This window comes from Marmota flaviventris, chromosome 4, assembly GCF_047511675.1.
Source record: "Marmota flaviventris isolate mMarFla1 chromosome 4, mMarFla1.hap1, whole genome shotgun sequence".
Lineage (NCBI taxonomy): Eukaryota > Metazoa > Chordata > Mammalia > Rodentia > Sciuridae > Marmota > Marmota flaviventris.
Genome location: NC_092501.1, coordinates 23,965,950 through 23,979,978, shown reverse-complemented (window position 1 = coordinate 23,979,978; position 14,029 = coordinate 23,965,950). Strand labels below are relative to the sequence as shown.

Genomic DNA, 14,029 nt, shown 5'->3' with positions numbered 1-14,029 from the left:
GAGGTAGAAATTGCCAGAGTGGTCCGGGTGTGCCCTCCGGGTGTGCCAGGCATCTCAGCTCAAATTATGAGTTTGGAGCTGCTGAGGGGGTGGGACTTGGCCTCAGAAGTGTCTGCTACATGAGATCAGGCTTCAGGCAAGTCCTGAAGACCACCAACCAGTGGACTCCCACACTTGCTTAGCTACTCACCTAAGTTATAAATTGCCTTGACGGTAAAAGCAGAGGCAACTCAGGTTCGTCTTCTTCCACTCTCCCACCCTCACCGACGGCAGGTTCACTTAATATCCAGTAACCAGATGACACGATCATACCTAGTTTGTTTGAAAGGCATCACCCCGATTTTGTTCTAATCACAGCCTTTCCTCACTGACTGCTCACTGAGTGCCAGCCACTCCTTTCCCTCTGCTCAGACCCCAGGTGCTGCTGGCGAGCACACCGTGAACACCAGTGTGCCAGGTCGGGGGGTGAAATGTGATTTACCTTAGAAAAAGAGACGAACATGACCTCCTAGCATGTTGGTGCTGGGTTATCTCACCCTGAGCGTTCATTATACAGATGAGAACACTGAGGACCCTCCCCTTCAGTGTAGAAGTAGTGATGAAGGACTGCAGGGTATTACTTAGAGGGTTATGATGGCTAGGAACACGCTACCTGCAGTGATCCAGGTGAGAACGCTACCTGGTGAAGTTCATCATGGCAGAACATCATGGCAGAAGGGTGTGGTGGACGAAAGCAGCTCAGGACATGGCAATCCGATTCTAGGAAATGGGCGTGGCTCTCAGATACATAAATCATGAACAGAACCGGAAATTGCTGCTTCTTGGCTGACCTCTGGGTCCTGCTCTTTCAAGGTGAACTTTCTCTCTAATTTAATTTTATGATTGACTGGATAGAAGTCTGGTTTACTTAACTGTAAAATGGCTGGGATGATAGGAGGGTGGGAATGGATGGGCGCAAGTTTCATCAGCTGTTCAAGGGGAAAGGACCTCACATAGCCTATTTTTAAATTATTCCCCAGTAAGGGTCTCCCTTTTTCTTGACCTCCTGATATTTCTGTGTTTATTATCTACCGTGTCTTAGACATCGCTCTAAATGTTTTATATGTATTATTTCATTTAACGGTCACAGAAACCCAAAAAGAGTCGTTATCATTTCCTGTTACATACGGGGAGACACAAGGCCCAGATAGGTTAAGACTTTGTCCTGGTAGAACATGGAGTTAAACTTTGGCAGTCTGCCACCAAAGGCTCTTCACCACCATAACATGTGGTCTAAGAACTGAATTTGTTGTATTCAGACTGCCTTGGTCATTTATGGAGAAAATTCACATTTGTCACGGCATCTGGAGGCTTTGCTATTGCAGGTGTGGCCCCAGGGCTAGCAGCACTGGGAACCCACAAGAGCTCTTTAGAAATGCAGACGCAGCCTACCCTATGTCTGATGCACCAAATCTTTATCTTCACAAGACCCCCAGAGATTACTGGTTTGGTCCAAGAAGTATGGTTGCCCTAGAAGCTGATCATCTCTTTCTCTGTGGGAGCCTCCAGTGTTCCAAAGCAGGAGCAGTAGAGTGAGCCCAGGATGGAGCCCCATGCCTTTGTCTCCTGGCTTCAGACCCGGGGCCCTGACTGGTTGGTTAACCTCCCTTAACTTGTGGCTTCCTTTTCTGGAACCTGGAACTCATATCTCCTCCACTTCTCCTTTTGCATTGCTGTGACCAAAAAGTCCTGACAAGAACAACACAGAGGAGGAAAAGTTTATTTAGGCTCACGTTTTCACAGGTTCATTCAGTGGTCAGTTGTCTGTAGCTCTAGGCCTAACGTGAGGCAGAACGTCATGGCGGAAGAGTGTGGTGGACGAAAGCATGTCAGGACGTGGCAACAATATAAATCCCAAAGGCCCCCCTCCCCAAGTGACCTGCCTCCTCTAACCACACCCTGCCTGCCTGCAGTTACTGCCCCATTAATCCAGATCAGTGTGTTAACCTCTCATAATCTTTAACCCCATTTTACTTCTGAGAATTCTTTCATTGTTTTACACATGAACTTTTTGGGGACATCTTATAACTAAAAACCATAACAGCATCCTTTGGTTCCTGTGAAAATCAAAGTGAAAACATTACACAAAGTGCTTAGTAGAATGCTTGAGAATTGGCCAGAGCTGAAAAAGAATATTGTTATTAGTAGTTACGAGCGTGAGGTCACACTCTGGCCCCCAGCTCTTGAACTCCAGAGACAGAGAACGTTAAGAGGAAAATGACAAATGAGTGCATTTGGGGCTTGAGACATGTTTTAGGGCCAGGCAAACTCTTCAAGTCTACTGATGTTAGTGTGGGAAGTTTAGAATATTTCTTTAGAGAGAGAGAGGGACATGATCATCCTTGATCCTATTTGATGGCAGTCTGGATGGATTTGGCAGGAGCTGCAGCGAGTTTGAAGAGTGGAGGGAAATGGCAGACACGGCTCATACTTAGTGAATGCTCAGGACATGTCTAGCTGCCCTGTGCTGACCATTTTGCTCCTATTGCATCTGCAGGAAACCCAGACGAGGCTAACTCTGCCATTTCCAGTTCACAGAGGAGGAACTGAACTTACCCTGTAAACTCTTAGAGGAGGGGGGAAAATCTTGCCCAAGTTCATAGCTTAGAAAGGCCAGAGCTGTGGTTATAAACCAGGGTGCAGGACCCTATGGCCCATGGAGGGCTGTATCTGGCCAACCCCCTATTTTTATATGGCCTACATTAAGAATGGTGTTTATTCAGTTAAGTGGTTAGGGAAAAAACATCAAAAGGTAAATAATATATCATGGCATGTAAAAATAGATGAAATTCAAAATGTAGTGTCCATAAATCAAGTTTTATTGGCACACATCAGTCACATGTTGAATATGGCTGCTTTCATGCTACCAAAGGCCAGTTGAGTAGTTGTGACAGAAAATGTTTGCCGACCCCTCTGATGGACTTTAGTCCTTGGAATCCTGAACAGAGCCCTAGCTGCCATTCTCTATCAATAGAGCCTTCAAATAGAGTCATTAAACAAATCATTTCCATGATTAGTTCCTCCCTAAAAAAATTCCAAAGTAATTGTTCTGTTATTAAAAACCTGTTATTAAAAGATTCGGAAGGCAGAATCCTAATAGCGCGACGCCTTGGCTGGTGGTGTAGATTGCACTCAACTTGATGCCTGCCAACTCTCAGAGTGGTGTCTGGGTAATGGCCCTTCCCAAAGCTGAGCTGGAGTGGTTGGAGATGCTCCCTTACTAGAGAGATGAGAGGCGCTGAGAGGCACCTCGTAAGGAGAAACCACTGAACAGAAGCCTGCTTGTGGGTTTTTGTTCTGTTCTAGAGTCATGGGGGAGAAGAATGAGATGAGGGGGGAAGAGCTTCTGCCCTTCTAGCCTGGCTGTTCTAGTCAGAGGATGTCGAAGACTGGGGAAGGGTGAAGGAGGCCTCTTCCCCAGGGGCTTCTCCCCCACTTCTCTCTGGGCTTCTGGGGATGCCTTCTCTCCTGTGCGTGCTCCTGCCTGCCAGGGAGGAAGGAAAGAGCCGTGGGAGATGGACTGTTCTGAAAATAGAATGCGGCACAAGTCCCGAGTGGTCAAGTGTATACTTCCATGTGGCTTGTCAGAGGGGCACGACACCTCCTTGCTTTTTCCAGAGAGCTTGGGTGTGAACTTTATAAGCAGATGAGTTCTGGTCCCCTTGCTCAGAATCTTCTAGCACCAGGCAACCTTAACACCCGGCAGGCAGTACTTTCTACACGTTGATTCCCAAGTGCTGATCTGGGGACTGGGGAGAAAATAGGTGGCCCCAAATGTAATGCTCAGTGGTAGGTAACCACATGAGCACACAGGGTTTGTCAGAGCATAAAGCCAGTTTACTTTTCAATTTTAGGGATGGCTCTTTTTTCCCCCCATGTCTCTCTTTTTCACTTTTGGACATGGTTCTCTGCTGGGAGCCATTAGCCAAGTAGGTATGACAATTTCCTTGCCAGCGTACCCCATGTTGCAGTGACATTGAATGTAGGTGACCTTGTTCAAGGACCAAGGCGGATTAGGGCGTTCCCGGTTTAGGTTCCAGGTTTAAGGTTTAAGATTATTCCTGCTGGAAATAGGGCGTATCCTGCTGCCTGAGTTCCCCTTGAGTTCTCACGGGATTCAGACAGTATATTTTTGGGAGATAGAAGCCCAGTGGAGGTGGGTTTGGGCAGAGAACGTGGATTTCCCCAGAACGTGATTGTAGACGGCTGGTGTGAGTTCGGGAATAAAGAGTTGCTGTTTGAATCTACAAGCTGTGTGGTGGCTCGTGATTGTGTGCCCAGCCAGACTGCGGCAGTTCTCTCTCTTTCTCTCTCTCTCTCTCTCTCTCTCTCTCTTTTTGTGTGTGTCTTCCTTTCCTTTATGAAATAATGATGAGAGCACCTGACCATTTCCTGTTAGCCAAGAGCATGGACCCTGTGTCCCTGGTAATTCAGTTTTCTCCTCTGTAGGATGGAAAATCATGCCTCTCTCCTAGGATTATTGGGAGGTTAATATTAATGGACATAGGGCTGGGGATGTGGCTCAAGTGGTAGCACGCTCGCCTGGCATGCATGCGGCCCGGGTTCGATCCTCAGCACCACATACAAACAAAGATGTTGTGTCTGCCAAAAACTAAAAAATAAATATTAAAAATTTCTCTTTCTGTCTCTCTCTTTAAAAAAAAATTAATGGACATAAAAACGTTTAGACTAGTCCCTGGCACATAGTAAACACTGTATTAATATTATCTATTATTGTTTCTTTTTTCTTTTTCATGTTAGAACTTAGCCAAAAAATGTTGGCAAACCATGCTGATATCTCTAAGACTTGAGGGGAATTGCACACCCCTTCACTACTCCTTTCTCCTGAGGAGAAATATGCCATCTAGAAGCTACTACTTTATCTCTATCTCTTTTTTTTGGCGTGGGGGTGGGGCGGGATGGTTACTGGGTATTGAACTCAGGGGCACTCAACCACTGAGCCACATCCCCAGCCCTATTTTGTCTTTTATTTAGATACAAGGTCTCATTGAGTTGCTTAGCACTTCGCTTATGCTGAGGTTGGCTTTGAACTCGTGATCCTCCTGCCTCAGCCTCCCGAACCATTGGGATTACAGGCCTACTTTATCTCTTAATCTTCACCACAACCCTGTTCAACAGATCAGGGAACTAAAGTTCAGACAGGTTTATGGGACCTCAAAAAATGTTGCTGCCATTACTGGTGGCCCTAAGGAAAGGGTGACAGTGCCCTGTTGCCTGGTTTCCTCAAAGGGAGCAAGTTTTTAATATGCAGATATTTGGGGCTTTTTTTACTGCTCTGTTCAGCTTCATTTAAGGTGAATAACTTTCTCAACCTGTGCCTCTTCACACTTGCCTAGGTATACTTAATGTGCTCAATTATCAAGTGCCTTCTCAGATTCCCTCTCAGTAGTTCTCTATAAATGGGCCAGGAACAACTCCCCATAGAGTCAGAGTCCCCCAAGCATTAGGAATTTCTTCAAAAGAGATGGGCTGTGCTAGGCTCGATTAGGCAGATAGAGGTTAAAAACCGGTTTATGCCTTAAACCTTAAGTACCTTGAATGCTTGTAATTTCACAGCCTGAGGAGATACCAGCAAACACAGACGATTGCCGGTCTCCATCTTTGATTTGGTCAGTCAGGGTCTGGCTCATGGTATGTTTTGAAACAGGTGTTTTCAGAAGGGGCTGTCTTCATGGACTTCCTTATTTTGCCCCCATTTTCATCTCAATTTTAAGAGCTAAGATTGAGATATTTTTAGCTGTCCTCAGTGCAGGAAAGGACCCATCTGATTGCAGAGGTTGAATGAGCGAAGGGCTGGCATGTATTAGCAGAACAGTAGATTCCACCTTCTACGCCCACAAGAAGAAAGAAATTTCTGTCCAGTTTTCCATCTCTTTTTCCAACCCCTTTCTAAGATTTTTTTTTTTTTTTTTTTTTTTTTTTAATTATTCTTTAACTTACCAACCCTCTCATGAATGGGAAAGGAGGCATTGCTAATCAGGTTGGCCGCTCCATGCTTGGGGACAGGCCATTGCGTGTTAAATAGCCCCTTCCTTGTGCTGAGGCTCTCTTGCTCCTCAGTGTCTTCAAGTGGTCAGTGGGGTTGGGCAAGACTCAGTGTGTCCACTGTCCATTCCAGCTCCTCTGTATCTCTGACTGGGTGGGCCTCATTGTTCTGTCCTTCCTGGCCATCTAAGATTCAAGGAAGAGAGAGTGGGTCTCCAAGGCCAGAAGATTCCCCAGCCTAATGCACTAGAGAAGGCTTCCACGAGGTGCTGTCCAACAGAAAAACAGCAATTGAGAAATCCAACTCAAACAAGTCCAAACTCAATCATGATGTTGTGTGGCCCTGAACAACTTCCCAGTGTACTCTAAACCTTAGTTCTTGACTTGGAAGGCAGATAATAATGTTATTTTTCACATGAGATCTTGTGTAGATTAAACAAGACCATCTTTATCAAGTACAGTATTTGCATTTAATAAATGTTATCTCTTATTACCATAGTGGAACATTTAGGTTCTTATTGAATCTGTATATGATGATATCTTACTCCCCAAACAAAACAGATTTTCAGTGATAAATGTTTTTGCACCTTAGATTAATATTCTTGAAGGGTTGTTTGAAATAGTGTCTTTTAAAGGTCTTACTTAGTATTGCTCCACATTTCATATGTCAGCTGGTTCAGGCCTAATGGCCTGGACCCATCCATTCTTGGACGGGTCCTACTTCCCTCTCTGGTGGCTGGCCCATTAAACTACCGTGCTCCTGAGATCTTTCTGTGAGGACATCTGTATCAACTTTTGCTATAGAGCAAACCAGTCAACAACTTCATGGGAGGTGGAGATTCTGTCAGGTGGCCATTTGGGCTGGGCCAGTTGGCTTGATTTTCTATTGGGCTTTCTGGGACTCAGACTTTTTTGGGCGGACCAGGAGCTGGTTGGTCTATGTGGCATCACTTACCTGTGCAGTGGTTGTACTGGTAATGCTGGGCTGGTGGGAGTGACCCAATCACAGTCTGCATCAGGCTAGTGTAGGTTTATTTTTATGATGATATTTTCTGGGTTTCCAAGAACAGCAAGAAAGGCAAATCCCAGTGTCCATGCACTGTTTGAGCCTCCATTTGTTTCATATTTGCTGATGTCCCATTGGTAAAGCAAGTCACATAGCCAAACCCAGAGAAAATGGGGAAGAGAGCTTTCCAGGATCATAGAGACAAGTGGCCATTATTGCAACAAGATACCGCAGTCTCCTTTCTTAAGTGATTTCATGTGGAAATGCTTTGTATTTAGGCATTCAAGTGGTACCAGATTTCTTTTTTTTACTCTTTTGTCAGATACGGTATTTTAATATGCCTGGCATCTGGTCGCTATCCTTGGATTTTATTGCTGACATGTTTTTCTTTCCTTTAATCTTTTATTCCCTTTATTTGGGAAATTATAGTTTGCTGCAGGACACAGTTCTTTTTATAGGAGAAACAGCTGTGATGTCATAACTGAGCACATTTCCTTGGGGATCTGCATTTTCCACCACACATTTGGAAATGTGACCCACAATCCATTTGTTATTTCTATTTTGATCTCTGACTTCATATTGGATCAGAAAGAATATGTGAACCAAAAATGTATTAGTTGATAAATTAATCTTTTAAAAATGTTACCAATTACGATTTTTTAAAAAAAAATTTTAGTTACTGAGCTGTAACAGGTGAGGGAATGTTAAAAAAAAGAGGAATAATTAGTTTCTTCTACAAGAATCAGTTTGAATTAAGTTGCATAAAACCAGGCCAGAAGCAAAACAATATAAGTTTCTGATCTCAGAAACTATTCAAGCTTTTTATAAGAGCAGTATTTAAACAAGAATATTTTTTTTTTTGGTAAAAACAAACAGCAATAATATGACTAGCAACTGAAAAAGGAAATAAACAGATTACTTAGAGTCCAAACAATTTCAATAAGGAATTTCTCAGTGGAACATTTAGGTTCTTATTGAATCTGTGTATGATTATATCTTACTCCCCAAACAAAACAGATTTTCAGTGATAAATGTTTTTGGACAGCAACAAGATTCAATTCAGTTCATTTCAAGATGCAGATTTATTTGTGAAATTAGAAGAAAATAGTTGCCAACAAGGACCTGGGGGAGTCCTAACTATCTTTAGCTCCTCTGTTGGTGTTTTACTCAGAAATATTTCAGGGATGGAGGTGCTTCTTACAAGGATGAGAAAAATTGCAGCAGTAGCAGAAATTAATTTGTATTTATAGTGCAAACACCTACATGAATCCTTAATCTGCTTTTTTATGATTTTAGGGGAATTTATAGAATCGCTTAGATTGGAAGAAATCTCCAGTGGGTCATCAAGTTCCCCCTCCTTATAATGGCAGTGCTGATTTTATTATCCTTAAAACAGCTCTGATAGATGGATGTCAAATCTGGCTCATGTTTCATGCATTTAAAAGTGTATATTCCCTACCCTGAGTGTATTTAATGTAGGAGACAGACTGGGAGCTGCCTATATGCCTGGGAGACCTTCTCTGAGTTTCTGACACACTGTCTCTTCTGGAACAGATGCCTAATATGTAGCATATTAAGCCTTATAGTGATGCCATCAAACCTAGTTTGCTTTCGACTCCTGACAATTGGGAACATTTTACTCCAACGGGGACTCAGCATGCTGTCTGTCATGAGTGACAGTTGCCTGAGATCATTCCCTCACAGCCTTCTGTCCTGCATACCTCCAGAGACCTGCCCTCCTTCAATTAGGAGAGCCTACTTGGAAGACTAACTATGTAGCAGAAGGCATTTGGGGGTATCTATAATGTCTCCCAAAGTTTGTGAGACACAGAGGAATATAAGACATGGTATTTGCTTGTAAGAAATTTATAGTCTATTTGAGAAGATTCCTGAGGTATGTCTGGGAAGAAATGAGATTGGTCTCCATGAACAGTGTGTGAAAATCTAGATCATTATTTTATGGTTCCATTTAGTGAACAGTATACAATTACACATAGTCACATCATGCTGGATACTGACAATAGCGAATGCCTAATTATGCAGTAAAGCCACTGTCTAGGACAGGTGTTTGTTGTACAGAACAGCTGTGGAAACCAAAGGGAAAAGGGCAGGGCAGGTGAAGAATTGGCTTACTCAGGGACAAAGGTGTGGTTGGGCGGGACCTTGAAGTGTTTAAATGACTCCACCAGGTATTGCCTAAAACTACACAGCAGATATAGTTTTTAAGTCTTGTTTTTTTTTTTTTTTAAATCAACAACCAATTTTGGAACCTTGAGCCAGTAACTCAACCTCTCAGAGCTCCACTGTCTCCAGTTATAAAGTGCCAAGTGTAGTACCAGTCCTTGATTCATAGGGCTGTTGTGAGCATCAAATAGGGTAAGTGATTTTAATTGCCTTGGACAGAACCAGACACGCAGGTGGTGAGAGCTGACTCCATCTGATGGTGGTGGTATTGGTGTAGAAGAGGCCCTATAGAAGTACATGGGAAGGTAATGGAAAGTCTTTTTTTTTTTTTAAGGAGATATATTTGGAAACAAATAAAAACGGATTCTTAGGCTGAGAGAAGATGAAGAGCCAAAGTCCTAAAATAGAGCTGAGTACATTTATGGGTGAGGATGAAATTGAATAGCAGGGAACTAGAGCTCTTTTGTTTGGGGAAATGCCTTTGGTTATATCTGCTGGGGACAAATGATATGGTCTTGGAGACCAAAGGTAGGCATTGACCTTGCTCCATTAGACACCTGTGGACTCCAATCATGATAATGACCACCACTCCCATGGTAGCAGTTCCAAGGTTGAACACCTGTTATGTTATTGTATGCCCAATCTCATGATGGGTCCTTTATAGGATACTGTATAAATTATTCTCAATTTTTTTTTTATTATTTAAGATATGAGGCCAATTTCACAAACAAGAAAACTGAAGTTCACAGTGATTAAATCACATGGTCAAGGCCACATGGCTGTTCAGTGGCCAAGTTGGGACTGAAACCTGTGTAGTCTGTGGTGAGACGCGAATCCTGTATCCCAGCCTTGGTTGGTTGGTCTTTCAAGTCCACGTCCTGCAGGATAGTAACTACTCATGGGTGTGGCAGTAAAAGCAAAGAGAAAGACTGAAAGGGTGCAGAGGCCAGGGAGTGGGGTGGAAGGAGCGATCATAATTTGGACTCAAGGTGATGGGGACCATGGTGGGGTCAGGCACTGGGGATTAAGAGAAAGAAGGAGACCCAAGAGGTCTTAGAAGCACTGAAGCTATGGGACTTGGAAATTGAATGTCTGCCAAGGTCAAGGGAGAAGGGTCAAAGGTAGCTTTGGTTTTCATCTTGGTCCATGACACCTGCAGTGTTGGTGAAGCTCATCCCCCGTCTTGGGACCCATCCCAGGACTGAACTCCTCCTCCAGCTGCTACTCCCCCTGCCACAGCTGTCTGGGCTGAGACTTGACCTTAAGACTCTTTAAACCCTGATGAACAGAAGCTGAAAGAAGAAAGAAACCAAACAAGGGAGGAGGGGAAACATGGCGCATAAAGGCTAAAGATGTTTTGTTGTTTTTGTTTGGTGTTTAATACGAGAAAACCTCGAGACTTCAGGATTCCTCATACCATTTCACTCCTCCTCACTTTGCTCTTGGGGGTAAGGATCAGTAGTTATGGGGAAAGAAACCTGCCCCATGGTGTGTTCTGGATGGATCCTGTGGGTATGTTGGAAAGCCACCGATTCTTGCATGTTTATTTGTATTCAGCGTTTTGTACTAAATACCTTCTCAGTTATTATAATTTTCTGGGGTTTTGAGGTATATAATCATATCTCCTTTAAGTGATTTTTTTTTCTGCAGGTTTTCCAAATAATCATTTGATTTGTTTTTATTCTCCCACATTGCTTTTTTTTGTTTGTTTATGATATCAGTTATTTAGAAAAAATTAGTTGAAATGATGGAGGTGATGATGTTGGGCTTTTGAACACTGGTAGGAAGGATGGATTGGAAACCAGAGATGCAAAAGATAGAATGAATGGCCAGGAAGCTATTATAGGGGCATTGTGATGTTATAATGCTCAAGGAGATTGAGGAAATGGAAAGAGTCACAAGAGAAAATTGACTGGCCTTGTTACTGTAGGCAGGGTACAAAAGATGAATTTTAGATCTCGAATCCAGAGTCTGGTGGCTTAATGGCTAGTCACTAGGAACTTGGCTATGCCGTTAATATTGTTTGAAGTTTATTGCATTCTATTCATCAGAAGAGAGGCAAGAGGATGGAAATTAATTAGAACTCTCAGTTTATAAATAGTTCCAGGAACATGGATTTGAAAGAAATTAGCAGATATTTTAATTTCCTTCAATATGGCTATGACCTGACTCTTAATCTAGCTAGAGGCAAAATGTCATAGAATAATTACAAGTTATAAATGGGTTTCCCAGTTGACAAAGCAATCTTACCTGTGTTGTTCCATTTAGTCTTCAGCAACTCTGTGAGGTGGTTGATGACAGAAGTATCTAACATTTGTCCAGTAAGTTACATTCTGCAAAACTCCTTCTACCTACACCACCTCATTTAACGCCCACACACTTTGATGCCTAATGTACATTTGAAACATAGGTCTAATTGTGGTTCTCTAAACACAGATGGTTGCCTTTTCTTCTCTGCAGATGAAATTCCCCATAGAGAATGTTGTCTTTGCCTTGTCTATGCACCAGAACCCCCTCTTCACTATTCAAAATCCTGTTCCGGTGGGATGTCACATTGCCCTGTCCCCACGGGGCCAAGGGGACAGTAGAGGTGGTGAGGAGGGAGGCTGAGCTAGGTAGCTGAAGAAAGAAGGGACCCAGTCCTGTGGCCCTTGGGGATATATGTAGAGAATGATTGACCAGAAGGCCCCTTGAACCATGGAGGGTTCTGAAAACTGCGGCATAGCTTTATCATCTTTGGCTTTTCCCAAAGTGCAGAAGGAGGTAATTGTGTGAGTGTGTGGAGTGTGCTGTTCAGAGGATGACATTTCACATGCAAATGTACATAAGCACATTAGAGGCTTCCCCTTCTGCAGCTCCTCTCTCTAAATGTATCTTTTTAAAAATTTATATATGACAACAGAATGCATTACAATTCTTATTACATATATAGAGCACATTTTTTCACATCTCTAGTTGTATACACAGTATATTAACACCAATTCATGTCTTCATACCTGTACTTTGGATAATAATGATCATCACATTCCACCATCATTAATAACCCCATGCCCCCTCCTTTCCCCTCCAACCCCTCTGCCCTGTCTAGAGTTCGTCTATTCCTTCCATGCTCCCTCTCCCTATCCCACTATGAATCAGCCTCCTTATAGCAAAGAAAGCATTCGGCATTTGGTTTTTTGGGATTGGCTAACTTCACTATCTTCTCTAACTCCATCCATTTGCCTGCAAATGCCATGATTTTATTCTCTTTTATTGCTGAGTAATATTCCATTGGGTATATATGCCACATTTTTTAATCCATTCATCTATTGAAGGGCATCTAGGTTGGTTCCACAGTGTAGCTATTGTGAATTGTGCTGCTATAAACATTGATGTGGCTGTGTCCCTGTAGTATGCTGTTTTTAAGTCCTTTGGGTATAAACCGAGGAGAGGGATAGCTGGGTCAAATGGTGGGTCCATTCCCAATTTTCCAAGAAATCTCCATACTGCTTTCCATATTGGCTGCACCAATTTGCAGTCCCACCAGCAGTGTATGAGTGTACCTTTCTCCCCATATCCACACCAATGCTTATTGGACAAACCTACTGCCTTTGATTTTAGGATAAGAAAGGGGAGAGTTCATTTGTTTGCAGGGTCTTTCATGAAATGTATCTGATTTTTCAATGGCACTCCAAGGGCATTGGAGAACTTCAGGAAGGAACAGGTCATCTCTGTTAGCTTCTGCGAAGAGAACCTTGGAAAGCCTGGTTCTGTGGTTATTGGGAATGGAGGCCTAGCTTTCCAGGGCTTACCAGGAACAGGAGGTGAAAGAATGTAGGCAGCAGACTTAGGTTACTTGTGTCAGACATTTGGCTATGTCAGATTTGAGGGCAAAAGTTTAAAAACACATACAAAACAGAAATACCTTCTTGTTGTAAGATTCAAATGATTTAGAAATATAGAGAATAAACCTTGCAAGATCTTTGTCTTTTCTAGTCTTAGTTCCGCTCCTCTGAGTGACTATAATGGACTATAATGTGCTCTTCTAATCGCTGGAAAACATTTTAGAGAGGGAGGTGAGACTCATGATGATGTCAGGCACAAGTCCAAGGAGTGAGCCCAGAGGGAAAAAAAAATTAGGCAAGCAGGCACAGGCACCCGTGTGGCAGGCATGGCTGTGTGACTACACATATTTATTCACACACATTTACACACCCCAGGAGAGAGGGTGAAGATCACTAGTTCTTCATCTGACATGGACAGAACACCCCTGTCTTTCGATAAAGGTCAGGATCTCTTAAGCTGCCTTGTCTCTGGTTGGATCAGGTCACCTGCTGAGGACACCTGTCTGGGTGGGCTGAAGAAGTGACAGTGAGAGCTGCTAAGCAGAGGGAACACACCAGTGTTTGGAGCTCTGAGTGGCAAAGGCCTCACTCTGTGCAGCTCCGCATGGCACCCCTGCGGCACAGGGTAGCTTGAGAGCTGAGCAGTTGGACAGGGGTGCTGGCATAGTGCCCTGCAGCTGTGACAGAGGTGGGGACCAGGGAGGGATAGCACCGGGAAGTATCAGACTGTGGACTTGAGGTGGGGAAGCAGAACAAGGAAGGCAGGAGGAGGCTGATGGATTGAATGGAGAGGGAGGTTGAGTGATGGCGGGTCCCCGCCGGGGCACAGAGCAGAGGCGGGAGGGCCACGATCAGTCAGCAGCCTGCATCAGAGGGGGGCACATGGAGTTGGAGCATTTCACAGCCAGCTCTTGAATTAATGACATTCATGTTCAACTGGCTGTGGAGTTTCAGGTGTCATATGTCAACC

General features: G+C 43.6%; 1 protein-coding gene across 1 annotated transcript in view; it reads left to right on the top strand.

Moving 5' to 3' along the window:
- Cfap58 (cilia and flagella associated protein 58) overlaps positions 1-14,029 on the top strand; it is a 127,908-nt gene that overhangs the window by 90,088 nt on the left and 23,791 nt on the right. The window lies entirely within an intron of this gene.